Source organism: Arachis ipaensis, chromosome B10 (genome assembly GCF_000816755.2).
Source record: "Arachis ipaensis cultivar K30076 chromosome B10, Araip1.1, whole genome shotgun sequence".
In the NCBI taxonomy this organism is placed as follows: Eukaryota; Viridiplantae; Streptophyta; class Magnoliopsida; order Fabales; family Fabaceae; genus Arachis; species Arachis ipaensis.
Window position 1 is genome coordinate 108,058,361 of NC_029794.2, and position 16,252 is coordinate 108,074,612.

Consider the following 16,252-nt stretch of genomic DNA (forward strand, 5'->3'; position numbering starts at 1 on the left):
ATACATATATAAATAAAAATTTAATTTTGATGTATTGACAGTGTAAAATATTTTACACAATCGTACAATAATATCTGTTCTTTTGTATGATCTTTCACACGTTCAATGTAAAAATAGTTTTTTTTTTTTTGCCGATGTGGTTGGTCACTACAAACAAATCTGATAACAATGGTGGTTTATTTAGTATTTACAGCAATTTGAACTGCCATTATTACCAAGAATGACGGTTACAAAAGCGACATAATTCTGGGTGCCATTTTGATTACTACGGTGATTTTCAAATAATTGCCACAATTTCATAGGCTAAAACGGTGGTTCAAACCGCTGTTATTTCCAAATAAAATGGCATTTTTTTGTAGGCTAAAATGGCGGTTCAACCGTCATTATTTCCAGGCTAAAAATAATATTTTTGGTTAATTAAAATAGCATTTATAAACTGCCATTTTTACCCTGACAAAGTGATATTTTGGTTTGTTAAAATGGTGTTTAAAATCACAGCTCAAGTTGTAGTGGTATATGTTGCTGCCCAGGCTGGATGACACCAGAGCCATTGAGCTGCTACAAGGACATAACAAAGACACGTCACCTCAGTATGATAGTGAGAAAATAAAGAAAAAAGGTCAATATACCAGCAGGTAAGTATAATAAAAAAAATATACACATTTACACAAATAAGACATCAGTGCTCATAATTTTACATACAAATTCATTTTAGCTTCATTGTCCAATACACTAACATAGAAGCGAAGAAATTAGATTACTTTTACCTCCACATGCCCTAACATAGTTTGTGCAGAATTATGGTTACTAATAAGTATAGCATGGTTCACCCCATCCACATCTGCATGAGCAGCAGAAATCCTAGCAAGAGCTTGTTCAATGAAAGAACAATTTCTGAATGTGTGCTATGCAAATGGGAAATTTGCAGAATGTGATTGCAATACTAAGGCCACTCAATAAGGCGGTCCAAAAATTGCTCCAAAGCCAGACTTTCAAACAAAAACATATGCAATATATGGATGGAATATCAAATAAAACATCATACATAAACTTAAGCAAATCCACCAGTAAACACAACAAACCTTTGAATCTGTAGGCTTGCGTAATGCATCAAGAACATATCGAAGAGTAATCCCCTAAGAAACTCAAAATGTACAGTTTCACTTTTCTCCAATAATAACAAATTCAAAAAAGCTTAAAAACCCGCACCAAAGGAATAACAACAAAAATCACAAGGAATTCATATCCACGTATTTGCGCACTCTCAAGTTTCAATCGAATTAGTAAAAACTAATATCACACTAGCAAACCAGAGAAATAGTTCACACTTTTGAACCTTAGAATGTAAAAAAGTAGCGAGCCGACCTACTGATCCAGAACGAAAGGGAGTCATTGAGGATTTTGGCGGAAAAGACACAAAGGACGGCAAGGAGGAAGCCGGAGGAGATCATCGATGGAGAAGACATCACAGTAGGAGATCGTCGCTAGAGGAGACGTCACAAGAGGAGATCATCACTACCGAAGGATATCGTTGCCGGAAGAGATCGTCGCCGGAGGAGATCATTGTCGGAGGGAATGTCACTGGAGAAGATCTTCGTTGAAAGAGAACGCAGGTGGAGATCGCAGTGGCAGCTTAAGGTTTCAACTTTTTGCTCTGACACAGTGATACCGTGTAGCATTTTTGAAATTAAGGTTGGGTTAGTTTGTGAATTTTAAATATAAGAGATGATAATGGCAGAACAAACTTGCCATAATGACGAAAAAACCGCCACCAAATTCAAATTAATTATGATAACAACAAAAAATGCTATAATATTAAAATATTATGACGGATCTCTAAAATCGCTGTATTAAAAATGCCATTTTAAATCCATTTTTTATAATAAATTTTACGTAATTAGATGCATGTATAAAATTATTTTACACTGACAATTGTGCATAAATACATATGTAATTTAATTTATTTTAATGTGTATTTTGTATTTCAAGTGTATTTTACACTAGTGACTAATTTTGGTATACAGCTAGCATGATTGAATTTTTTTAATATGCATGTTGGACAAATAAATCTCTAATTTTTTTTGAGCAATTACCTAAATTAGTCCCTAATATTTTTAAAATCAGACACTTTAGTCTCTCATATTTCAAAAATCACAAAATAGTCTCCAAACGTTTATCTCCATTAGACAATATAATTCTCCTCTAATTTGGTTCGAATAGTGAAGTACAAACACTACAAAAAAGGGGTTAAAACGGCGGTTATTTTGGGGAATTACGGCGGTTAGAACCGCCATTATGACCAAAACTGGCGCCTCCAAGAAACGCCGTTATTCTGGACGCCATTCTGGTTATTATGGCGGTTTTCAAAAAATCGCCGTAATAACCTGTGGATAATACGGCGATTTTTTTAGGGTTAAAATGGCGGTTTTTGAACAGCCGCCGTTTTTACCAGGATGTTGTGGCATCATTTCCGTTTAAAATGGAGGTTGGAAACCGCCGTTTTTACCATTATAACCGCCATTTTTACCAGGTTATAATGGCATCTTTTGTGTTTAAAATAGCAGTTTTTAACTGCCGTTTCTATCAGCGTATGATGGCATCGTTTTCATTTAAAATGGGGGTTTCTAACCGCCGTTTGTACCTAATTATGATGACAATTTTATGATTTTTAAAATAAGATTGAAACTACCAATTTAAATTGATATTTTCGAAACTCACTTAAAAATCTCGTAATAACCAAAAGGCATAGTCATAAATCAAACATCATAAGATGATTTTTAATTCATACATGATCCAAGAGTCATAATCTAAGTCATAATTGAAATGTCATAATCCAAAAATAAAGTATCAAAGTAACATTTTTCAATAATACGTCTTAACATATAATTCTTAATATACGTCTTAACATATCAAGCAAGGTCATGCTTCCTTGTTGCTTGCTCCAGAAGATCTACTTCCTAACTCTTTTGGTGATGGAATCTCACTCTCTTGATCCAATCCCTACAACAAAAATATAACTATTATGAGCACAAGAAATGTAAGAAAAAGGCATATATTGATATATATATTTATCATGTCTAATTACATAGCATTGATACAATAATGAGTAAATTTTTTCATACAAGTGGTATATAAATCAGTAAATCACCATGCCATAATGCTTTACGAGTCTTCCATTTGATATTCATCAAATTGATAAACATCAACTTCATATAAATTGATTCATGAACAAATTTTACAAAGTTCCATCACTTTAAAATTCTTCCATCTTTCAGTACGTTGTATTTGTTTTGAAACAAAAAAATTCGACTCTGTTTTCACACATTGAACTATAAAATTTATAAATCAACGGTTAAATAAACACCTTATACAAAAGATCTCAATTTCTAAGGTTATTGACAAAATAGAACTATACTTTCTAGGTTCTAAGATAGAATTAATCCACATATGGCCACAACTCCACAAGTTATACTTACTACCCCTTCAGCAATGCTATCAAGAGCAACTGAGCAAGTAAGCGAAGTTAAGAACATATACTATCAATTCTGTATCTCACCCATAGTTTTCATTCACATATGCCCAGGGTTTTGATAAAAGAAGAATACATGATTGGAATTGTATAAGGTGTACGTTTCTTATTAATATTTAGACCGGGCTCAAGGTGGAAAGCTTCCATATTGATAATGGATTATTTTACATGAAAATTTGTTTCAACTGAAAAAGTTGAATTGGGTTGTTGCATATAGATAAGACCATATTGGTCTCCCATTTGCTGTGTCTTCTTTTAATCATAACGAAATAACTCATAACAAGAATCTTCCTTATATCAAAAATTTCATCATTCGTATTTAATTTTTACTTTTATTTAGTTAGTGTATTTAATATTTCAAAAAAAAAGCAATATAAAAAAATATTTTGCTCTATTGGCATTAAATAGTCATAACTTATTTTCAATGCCTTGAAAATTTTGATTTGCAGACCACTTTTTTATTTCATTAATCGTGCCATGCCAGAGATCATCATTTCTTCCACTTTAGTTGGAACCCAAACCAATCCTTCTTAGCATTCCAACACAGTTCTCTGTGCAAGATGGTAACTTTGGAATCAACTTTTTATGTATATGTTCATTAATGCTTTCCAGGAGTTTTGTGAAAATAAAGAAAACTAACGGATCCTAAACCTAAGATACTATCAACTTATCAATAGTCGTTAGCCGTAAACTCCACCTCCCTCCAAAAACCGTAAGTATAAGAATGAAGAATGGGTATTTTAGATATGTACCTCATCTGGGTCGACAGCTGAACCTAGCCATACCAAAGCCGTCATTCCTCTCATTCCACCAAATACCTTTTAAACATGACAAAGGATGATCCAACGAATCAGTCACATTGTGAGCTTATAAACAAGAGGTAAGAGATCAGAATATGACATTTACTGTAACTTGACACTCTATGTATTATAAAGCAAACATACTTTACCATATCAACAGTGATTTTTCCCAATTCAACATTTGCATGCTCATTCCTCAGCTTCTTAACACGCTCCTAAAACTAGATTTTATGTATAGATTAAATCATAACCAGATATACTGCAAGCTTAGAGAAAATAAAACAAACAATGAAGATCAGGAGATATTGGACAACAACCAATCATCAAAGAAAACTACGAATCAGGAAAGACATTTACCAAGAGCTTCAGACTTAAAAATATCTTGTGCACTTGCGAAAAAAGATATAACTAAAATGTATTTGCCATTGCAGCACAAACAAGGCTTCAACTTACATACACTAACACCCATTAAAATCAAACAATTAACATTAAAACCAAGATTACACCAGCCCATGTCTGTTAAATCATGAAAATCATACAATGAGGGGGAAAAAAACTTATGACAACCTAAATCACATTAATTCCTGATAAAGCAGGACTATTTATACATCAGCCCGGTGTAATGCATCCACATTACGCAGGATCAAAGCAAGGACCACACCAAAAGGTTATAATGTAAGCTAGCCACTGCTAGCTTGATGACCCTTAAATCAGCTTATCCAACATAAATAGGTATCACTGCCAAAGCTTAAAATAACAGAACGAACCTGATATTCTGGAATTAGCTCCTTCAACTCAGAACGTAGATCCTGAAAGATAGGAAAATAAATGGTTAAGTTATCAACAACGTTAATAATGATAACAACATTAATAACCGGGTATTACGGCGGTTCTTTAAAACCGCCGTAATATCAATGCCATTTTAAACTCTTTTTTTTTGTAGTAAAAATAGTTCCTAAAGAGTTTATAAAATCTCAAAATAGCCTTTGAAAAATTTTTAAAATTCCAAAAAAGTCATTCGATTAAACGGACCAAATTGGAAGAGGCTATATTGTCTAACAGAAGTGAACGTTAGAAACTATTTTATGTATTTTGAAATCTAAAAATTTAAAGTGTCTAATACTAAAAACCTTATGGATTGATTTGGGTAATTACTCAATTTTTTTATAAAACAATTAGATCCTTAACAAATATCAAATAAATTAAGTCCCTCTAAAATAATTAAGAGATTAATCTATCTAACAGATGTAATTCTCAAAATATTCTAAAATAATAAACATTTGAGGGGATCAAGTTACATATTTACTGTGTTTTATTTCATCAAAAGATTTAGTGGACGGGTCTAAAACCCTAAACGGCTAAACCTAAAACATTAGCAATATAATTACAGAATAACAATTTAATATTCAAACTTCTTTTAGAGATAAACATTTTCCTAAAAGTCATCTACTACTTCTCTTAATATCTAACACAAGATTGAGTAATTAATGTTGCACCTTCATTATTGCTTCTAAGTTCTAAAGAATGTTCTATTTCTGATAATAAATGAAGGGATGGTTGGTTAACAATTTACTCCTATCATTTATTTATAATACTAGTGTATGAATCTGTGTTCTGTAACACTTTAACTTTTAGCACTTTATGATCATACTAAAGATTTAGGCATCACTTACCTCTAATCTTTTTTATTATATACTATCTTTATTTAATATTGAGCCTTCGCAAATACGAATCGCAATTTTAAACAAGAAATCGAAAGGAGATTTTATTTTATAACACTTAACCACAAAAGTATATATATCACATAGCAATATTTACATAGACTTACTCCAAAATTTTCAAATACAAATCTTGCCCCTCTAAAAATTAAAGACAGTAAATGGCGAGGGAAAATAAAGTCTAAGATTAAACCATTTACAGAAAGTATGAATACATATACAAAAAACTTTGTGGATCGGTCGTGGTTCCTCGCATAGAATTCCTGAACCTGTTGCTGAAACAGAAGGTCTGTAGGGGGTGAGAACGTCGTCCTCACATGTTCTCAGTAGAGAAGGTGAACGTCGTGAGAGTAAAGAAATAACATGCAAATGACTACTTTATAACTTTAAAAATAGTTACCTTTAAAATTCTTTGAACTCACTTTAAAGACTTTAGTTAGTTTTCTTTAAATTATATTGCTAAGTTTGCAGCATAACAAAATACCCAATTAAGCACATAAGCAAGACACCAAGGCAAACAATACAATCACAGGAAAATAAAATAAACAACCACAATCAAATGCTAATGTGCAAACAATATGATGCATGTCTGTCCTAAGCAAGCCATGAGCTCATGTGTTGGTTGCCTACCCGCTCCCGACATTACCCGGGCATGAGTCCCAGATATGGCTTTCCAGATGCATACAGTGTGCTTATAAGTCTTACGGCTAGGCCGTATACAGTGTGACTTTCAAATCAATGAGCTTACATCTAGAAAATAGTTCTCATTGTGTGGGCATCCCCACTATACATTTGGCACTAAGTCCCAAACAAAGTCGTATCTGCTCTCCTGTGGTAGACATTCCTTTAATTAATATACTCCTTTGATCTTTATTCTCTGCTCTCATGTGGCAGAAATTCCTTTAATTATCTCTCTTTCCTTTACTTTTCGTTCTTCTTCTTTTCTTTCTTATCAAACTGAACTCAAAAATATAACTTAAAGGAAAATTCCTTCTCAAAAGATTGAGTTTAAAACATTATACTTTTCTTAATAAATAGAATCGAAAACAAAACTCTTCGTAATAAATCGAAATCAAATAATATTCTTAAATCAGATTTGCTTTTAAATAACACTTTAAATAAAATCTTAGAGTTTTATAAAAAATTTAGCATCATTTCCTCTAAAATTCGGACTATGCCACCCTTTCAAGGTCCCAACCAAACAATCTCTCAACCATTTCAAATATCAAATCCTTTTCAATAATCAAACCATTTTCAAATATCAAATAATTCTCAATAATCAAATCGTTTCCTTTGAAACTAAGCCACGTTCTATTTCAATAAAATTCAGCTTCCTTTCAAATCGTTTGCTCTTGAATCAAACTAATAATTACTAATGAATCAAACCAATATTTTTTCAAATTCTTTCCAACGGTTTCAAACTTAAGTCACTCCTTAGCGTAAATTTTATAATTCAAACTTTGAAAAACCCTTTCTTGAATATGAGTAAATATGCAACCAGATCTTTTTTAACATAGAATCATGTTCTTAAAATAGGTTTATAAATTGGATTTCCAATAAAAATATCATTTCTTAATATAAGTACATATAAAAATCAAGTTTTCAAAATAAAATCAATTTCTCATTTGTTTTTACAGGAATACGGACAGAACCCCTCCTCAAAATTCGACTTCACCACCCTTACGGATTTTCTCATTCTCATAATTATTGACAGTTTACCAGCCTTTCATCAGCACTTTTCAAACACAAGGTTCTCAATAATCGACATGTGATTCCAATCCTAATAAAATCATTTATATAGTAACACCAAAATCAATTACCATTCACTTTCTCAACCAAAAACTCAATCACAATCACAGCCAATCATCCACAGCAAAAAAAATCCAAACTCAATAACATTATAATTACTAATATATTTGTAATTATTTACTATACTTTTGGGCATTTTTAAATTAAAAACTGTTAATTTTAAAATAAAACCCCCTACTTTCGTACGGAACCAAAACAACGGAAACTCCGGAGAAATTTTTTGATCGAGCTACTAAAGAAGAAAACGTCAGAAATTATCTGTGCCTCCTAGAATTCTAATTGGTCAAACTCAAAAAAAAAAAGAGTTATGTTTGTCAACTTCTACTAGACAAAAATAACGCCAATATGTAAAAGAGAAGGATACTAACACTTTTATTGAATTAAATTTTTTATTAGAGTTATAGATCTTAAAAAATCGAAATCGAAAATTCGGTGGGAAGTTACGATTCTCTCTCTCGGTCACTCTTCTCTCTTCCTCACCCTTTGCATGAAATCAACTAAGGTTATATGATGAGTAAGGTAATAAAAATAGTTATGTGGCTTGCTTCTATATGTGCCACGGTTTATGCTTTTACTTCCGCCACCTAATAATACTAACCTTATAAATGATATACTAGAATAATAAATAAAGGGGGTTGGGTATCGCGGCCTTAAGGTTGTTAAGTCAGTGATTCAAGTTATAAATATCTTAAACGGATAACTATGAAAATTGGATATATTAATATATATGAGTTACTAATATAAATGATATTAGTAACATAATAATAAAAGATATATCGTGAAACATTAGTAAAGTTATATTCACCAAAAAGTACCTGTAACACCCTAACAACCAAAGCTCACGCTTCCGGCTGCACGACTCTGATAGCTCGGACATTACGACGACACTTATATTATTTAATACTAAAATATGAGCCTGTTTAAAACTTTAAACCGCAATACCGTTCCCAAAAAAATACTTTCGTTCGATAACGTACATCCACAAATACCATACAACTTACAAAAGCTCAAAAAGAGTACATCCATATATATATACACATATATATATAAAAATATTATTACAAGCATTAACCAACACAATTCCTACCCCTCTTACAGAATATATATCAAGATAAAGGCGAGGGTATAATAAACCATAACTAAAACAATACAGAGCATCACAACAACAATTAAATAAGCTCTTCGTAACTTCTGCGCCCATATCCTGAAAGGGAAAAAATGTAGGGGGGTGAGAACATCATCCTCGAAAGGGTTCTCAGTAGAGGGTTTTTGGGAATTACTGTAATAGGATACATGAAGATAAACCGTACCAGTGATTAATAACCATCTTATGCCTCTTTTCAAAAACAACCGTTTACAATAAAAGAGAAATCTGAAATCCTTTTTCTGAAAGAAGAAACTGTTCATTTAAAACAATATTCAAAAGCATTTCAGAAGGTCTATCTATGCTGAACCAAATCAGCCTTTCACACATTTCCAAACCATAACCACAATACCGAAACCAACCATCGGTCCATCTCAATTCAACCACGGCCCTAGGCCCAAACAATCCAACCAACAACCAATCACCACAATCCAACAGAGTCCCAGATGCAAACACAGAAAGGAAGTTCAAGCACAAACAAATAGTTATTACAAGTAGAACAGTTAGCAATTAATCACATAGGCAAACCAAGTATAATATGCACACCCAACCAATGTCACACAAATGCATATGATGCATGCCTGTCCCTAGTGGCTGATGATATCATCTGTCGGTTATAGAGCCAACCCGACAAGTCCTGGTAGCTAACCATTGGACTGTCCCTCTGTCGTGCATCCCCAACTCGAGTTATACTCATCATAAACTTGATCATAATCATGATCCATATCCATCACCCTCACTGGTGAATATTTACGGGGGCGAGCTCATCCGGGCCTTTCACAGTGCCCGGCCACACTTACGACATAGGGTCAACAGAGTATCAAGTCTCGACCCAGAGCACGTGGTGGCTAGCCACTGCTACTACCCAGGGAAACTCGTATCTCAGATAGTGGAAGTGCAACATTCACATTTATCAATGATTCAGCATAAACATGCATTCAATCTCATCCATGGATCAACATCCATCTCAGCCATCCGGCTCACGGTTCAGTCCAGAACCAGCCAATATTCATATCATACACAGCCATTCCGGCTCACGGTTCAATCCAGAACCAACCAATATGTATAATCATACACAGCCATTCCGGCTCACAACAAAACAGCACTTCCACCATTCAACATTATTAAATTCATAAAGTCGGCATTTAAGCCATAAATCATTTTCTCAATTCATTTCACTTTGAAATCGAGTTTCAACTCTTTTCAGCCCTGGCTATTGAAATCTCATTTCTCAAATCATCTCAGGCTCATAAGCCGAATTTACTCAAAGTGAGTTCCCTTTTTAAAACAAAGCCACTCTTGGCATTCTCTTTCCAAAACTTCCAAAACCATGGCAAGTTAAGGATTTGTTTCACAGTATTCAAAATCATCCATCCAACGATGGGATTTTATAACAAAAGTTTTTCGGCAGAGTCCCAAGTCTTTAGGGGAGAATAACATAACTCATTTTGCCAAGTTCATTTAAATTCATTAAAAACCTTGGCTTCCTGATTTGAGTAATAAAATAGAATCTAAGCCAAACCGAGTCACATAATCATTTACTTCTTTCAAAGGCTTTTCCTTTTACTTAAACAAAAACCAGCTTCAACCCTATGAGGGATTCTAAAGCATTTCAACTGCTCAGAAACTATTTTAGTCTTGCTAAAATTCAAAACTCGAGGAGTACTTAAACCTTTCCGAAAACACTTTAAAATGAGACTTGTCAATAGACTCTCGGGTCCTTTCAAAACCATTGAAACTTCTTTAATTGAAAACCCCAAGTCAAATTCGAAGGCATAAACCTTTTTCACATTCCAACTGTCACTGGCCGCGTCCTCCTCCCTCAGAGTCGCGCGGTGTCTCTCTCTCCTCTGGGCTTCTTCCTTCGTGACGTTAATGGCGGCGACGCTCCTCCTCGCACGGTTCTGACAGCAGCTCATGGATGGACCAAACGACGGCGGCACATGGACGGTGGCGCGGCGGCGACGCGTGGGTCGATGGCAGGGCGCGGGTCCATCTCTCCCTGTTTCGCGACCTCTCCTTTTGTCGTTCAGATCTCCTTTCATTCTCCCTCAAATTCGTTTGTTCCTTTCTTTCTTTTCCCTTTGCTTCTACGTATGGGTGTCTAGGGTAGAGGGGCAGCAGCTATTGCTGCTGAGTGTGGATGAAGGGGACCGGGTCATTGGGTTAAGGTTTCAGGGTTAAGGTTTTTGAATAAAATTAGGATTAGGGGCATTTTGGTAATTTTAAATAAAATTGGGAAAAATATAATAATTGAAACTCAATTTAAATCCAACATTACTTGTATATAGAAAAATACTATTTGCTCATCAATTGTACAAATTATTTTTAATAAAATGCCCAAATCCAATAACTAGAAATAATATAATTAATTTCTCTATTTTTCAAAATAGCAGTAGTAATATTTAAAATATTACTTACCTAATCCAAATCATACAAAATCTTTATTATTTCATAACTATCAACTTTATAATTCAAATATAGAAAATAATCCAATAATTATAAAATTGGATAATAATCATAACTCGTCTCAAATTCAATAAATCAAAGCTTGCCTTAATTATCTTTAATAAAATAATTTCTTAAATCAAGGCTATAAATAACTATATGATTTGAGACTTGCTCATGATAAAACTTTTCAAAAGTTCTAGGTCTTACATTCTACCCACCTTATAAAAATTTTCGTCCTCGAAAATTGATGCAAAACGAAAGAAATCTCATAACAGTTCATCCTTGAACACATTTAAAGAAGAAGCAAAAATATCTCAAAATATAATCATATATACGATTTTCAAATACTTTGATTGTCATAAGCTTAAGGATGTAAAGGTAGGAGTATTATTGCAAAGCAAACGTTACAAGGTAGGCTCAATGCAAAAGATAACATGGTTCAATCATGTGATAGAAGGGCAAGGCATCAAGGCTATCAAACAGGATGGAGTTAAAACGACGTGCTCGACCTCCGCACACTAATCTCATATCAACCTCAAAGTTTCAACTTTCCAACTCCATCAAGCACTTTACAAACCCCAAATTTGATCACAAGCCTGACAACCACAAACTCGTTCGCAAGGAACAAAACGCCCACAACTCATATGTTGCACACCTACCACTTCAACTTCCGTATACACATCACGTCTTAAAGAACTAACATATCGTGTTACTACGTCTACAAGTCGCACGTGATATCAAAACAATTCTCGAGTCTACTCAGAAGGATACAAGACTTAGAACGGAGAAACAATATCAAGGATAATGCTCATAGATTTAAGAGAATGTATCCAATTCCCAGATAAACAAGGACGTTCAAGCAATGAAGTTTGCTAGAAATAAATCAATTGACAACTTCAAGGATAACCCTTGGATCAAAGAAGTTCAACAGGATCAATAGGAAGAAGACCAGTGCATCAGTTTGAGACGAACTCAAGCTGAGTTGAGGAAGCATGAGGTTTACAGAAAAAGGATATCTCAGACCCAAGACAAAGCTCACAGAACTCAAGAGCATAATTAAAAATACTTCTGAATACATTGTTCTTAAAAGAATCGAAAACTTGCAGGAAAATCACCTCGCAGTCTAAAAGAAAAGTTAAGCAACAAATATCCTTCAAGAGAGTACCAAAAGCATAAACGTGACTTTGCTATAATACAACTTCATGTTGAAGTAGATTATGCAGAGTTTTAGAAAAACAAAATGCACACAAGTTTGACTAATAGCTAAAATATTTCCTCAAATATTTTAGAAAGATAGTTAGGTGTACAACCTAACCAAAAGCAGTTCATAAAAACTCGGAATAAGCAAATGCTTGTTCAAAATTTTCAAAATTTCATATTCAAACAAGCATGTATAACATTTATAGCAAGTACGAAAGAGGAAGTTAAACTCTTTTTAGAAAATAAACTTCGAGGTAAAAATTTGCTTACAATCTGGCAAGGAAATAAGTGGTGAGTTACAAACAAACCGGTTTCCACTAAACAAGGAAGCTTTTCAAAACTTCATTTAAAATAGCGCATGACAACTCTAAATTAACTTCGTCAAAATTGAACAATGGTTTCAATCTAAATCAAGCAACTGAAAAATAAGTTCGATTTGGAACTTCTTCAAAGAGAATTCAATCTGCTTTATAAAATTCAAAACAAGATTCCAAAAGCGTTCTTAAAATCACCATTTCAAAAGAACATTCAAGAAGTTCAAGATGTACTAAAAAGGAGTCAAGCCTTGCAAGATAGGATCTTAATTTAAAGTAGTTCAACCAAGATCCACTAGACATGAAACATCAAACAAGTTTTAAATTGATCCAAAAGAATACAAAAGTCATAGAAAAAGACAACTCAATCATTTATGATTTCTCTATGATAAATCTTTGGCTAAAAACTCTTGTAGAGAGAATGGGAGAATAAACAATGCACTAACTTGAAACGAATTTAACTGACCCTCATAAGGATGAAATTCACAAGAGAGGACAAACCAAGATCAGTGGTAATGTTCACAAGGTGTAAAAGATTAGTTAAAAATAGAATCACGTATGACATTCATAGAGGTAAAAAACTTAAGAAGGAACGAGTCCGTTCATAAGAAGAAAGCTATGAGTCCAACATTTTCAAAAGAAAAACAATGGCATAAACCATGTAGTATGCTAAATCAAACTCAAATCAAAATGAACTAAGTAAAGTTTAGCAAACGAAACTCAACTGGGATAAAAGCGAGAAATCCCCTTTCTTTCCAGAATTTTGAAAAACACCCCAAATACATAATCAAACGAAGATGTACATTGGAACTATAGTAAAATTACTAGAAAGTCAATTTACTTTTAAAGTAAGTGCAGTTCCGTAAACCAGTAAAAGTACAAGCGAGGTATTAGAAATAAATAGTTGTTAAACTGTATAAGTAGTCTCAAAGTTTCACATATAGATAAGTGTATATCTAGTCAACAGCAATTTTTATAAAAATCTCAAAATTAGCTGTAATCACTGTCAAATAAGAGGAAAACTGAATCAGTAAGTTCTCTAAGAATGAACTCGAAATCCAGAGTTAAAATGCACAACACAATAGGACAAGTTCAAAGCTATTTCAATGAATACAGGAATCAGGAAGAACTCGAACAGAGGAAGATAGATGCAACAAGGATTTTCAAACAAGCATATGCACTCAATATCAATCAAGAAGGCATATGAATAGAGGAATACAGTTGAAAATATCAAACTACTTTTCAAAAAGATTAGCAAACAAGAACTTCAAGTTAGGACATAAAGGAACAGGTCGACTCGAATAGAATTCCAAGACACACAACTGAATAGCCTCGAGAAATAGTTTCCAACGTTCCCAAAACTCGCGATTCGCTTTACTCAAAACACATATATCATCTATGATAACCCATCAGTGCTTTCATATACATAATTCACTAGTATTAAGCCGGCCAAACTTAATATCGAGAATTATGCAATGCAAGACTAACAGCGTTAATCAATAGATCGTCATGTGCATAAAGCTCTAATTCTCGTCTTTCGACAAGACCTATTACATGACAAACACTCAGAGTATGCAATTGAAGCATAGTCAGTCCATTCCTCAGGCTCTACAGGAAGAACTGCTCTGATACCATAATGTAACACCCTAACTACCAAAGCTCACGCTTCCGGCTGCGCGACTCTGATAGCTCGGACATTACGACGACACTTATATTATTTAATACTAAAATATGAGCCTGTTTAAAACTTTAAACCGCAATACCGTTCCCAAAAAAATACTTTCGTTCGATAACGTACATCCACAAATATCATACAACTTACAAAAGCTCATAAAGAGTACATACATATATACATACATATATATATACAAATATTATTACAAGCATTAACCAACACAATTCCTACCCCTCTTACAGAATATATATCAAGATAAAGGCGAGGGTACAATAAAAATAACTAAAAACAATACAGAGCATCACAACAACAATTAAATAAGCTCTTCGTAACTTCTGCGCCCATATCCTGAAAGGGAAAAAATGTAGGGGGGTGAGAACATCATCCTCGAAAGGGTTCTCAGTAGAGGGTTTTTGGGAATTACTATAATAGGATACATGAAGATAAACCGTACCAGTGATTAATAACCATCTTATGCCTCTTTTCAAAAACAACCGTTTACAATAAAATTCAGGTTCTTTCAAAGTCATTGAAACTTCTTTAATTGAAACCCCCAAGTCAAATTCAAAGGCATAAACCCTTTTCACATCCAAACAGCTTTAAAACACAAGTTTTATCTAAATAACCTTCTCCTGAAAGAGATATAATGCCTTTATTAAGAAGCAAGACTAAATCACAATTTCCTCTTTATTAATTCATTTCGAAAGCATGAATCATCCTTTTCTCGATAATTCAAATAAAATAGTAGAAGTCTTTAACTCATCATTTTCTAGACAACGTTTCAATAAAGACTCGGATTTTATAAAAATTTTGGCAGCACCTCCCCTAAAACTTGGACTTTTGCCACCCGGTTCGGGTCCCAACTAAACCGTTTCTCATTCCTTTTCAACAGCTCAAAACCAGAAATCAATTCAAAGCAAGCTAAATCCAACAGTCGCCTCAATGGCATACCTCAAGGAAACCATTTCAAAAATCAACTCAATATCAACCGATTTAACTCATTTATAAAGCTTTAAAGAATCGGTTCAGTAATAAATCATTTATCAAACCAGAGCAATTAAAGCAACCCAGACTGAATTTCAAGAGCATTCTATCTTTCACAACATCAAAATAATTGACTCAATTCAAACCAATCCTCAACGGATTAAACTTATTTCAAATATTTAAAGAATCAACTTCAAACATTACATTTCACAAGCCAGACAACAATTCAGCCAAGCCAACATCCATAATCATTCGAGTCAATCAAATAATACATAAGGCAGATACAATCACTAATTACACCATATCTCACATCAGTATCCATATGTAATAATTCCAATAATAAACTGTAGTTTTCGGAAAGCGCCCCTACCTCACAACATTGGAACCACAACCCAACTCGTTAACCAACTCCTTTTATCTCGACCCGAAATCACCGGCAATCAAAATCTCGGCTCTGCCCGCTCTCTCAAAACCAGAAACAGCCCCAAACGGCACAAGTAAACCGGATTCTAGCTCCTAAAACCATTAACATTACGATTACTTTATTACACAGAACAGAACACTAACGCAGAGCTCTCGAAACCGGAATACTTACTGAAACTAAGAAAGAACGGCTGAACCGAACAGC

General features: G+C 33.8%; 2 long non-coding RNA genes across 2 annotated transcripts; both read right to left on the reverse strand.

Annotated features, from left to right (window-relative positions):
- LOC107622178 lies at positions 4,268–5,153 on the reverse strand. The gene is made up of 3 exons (XR_001616114.2): positions 5,097–5,153; positions 4,479–4,544; positions 4,268–4,347 (listed from the first exon to the last, which is right to left on the reverse strand). It is a non-coding gene; the product is annotated as an uncharacterized LOC107622178 (long non-coding RNA).
- Positions 6,168–16,243, reverse strand: LOC110268237. The gene is made up of 3 exons (XR_002356352.1): positions 15,995–16,243; positions 14,952–14,988; positions 6,168–6,179 (listed from the first exon to the last, which is right to left on the reverse strand). It is a non-coding gene; the product is annotated as an uncharacterized LOC110268237 (long non-coding RNA).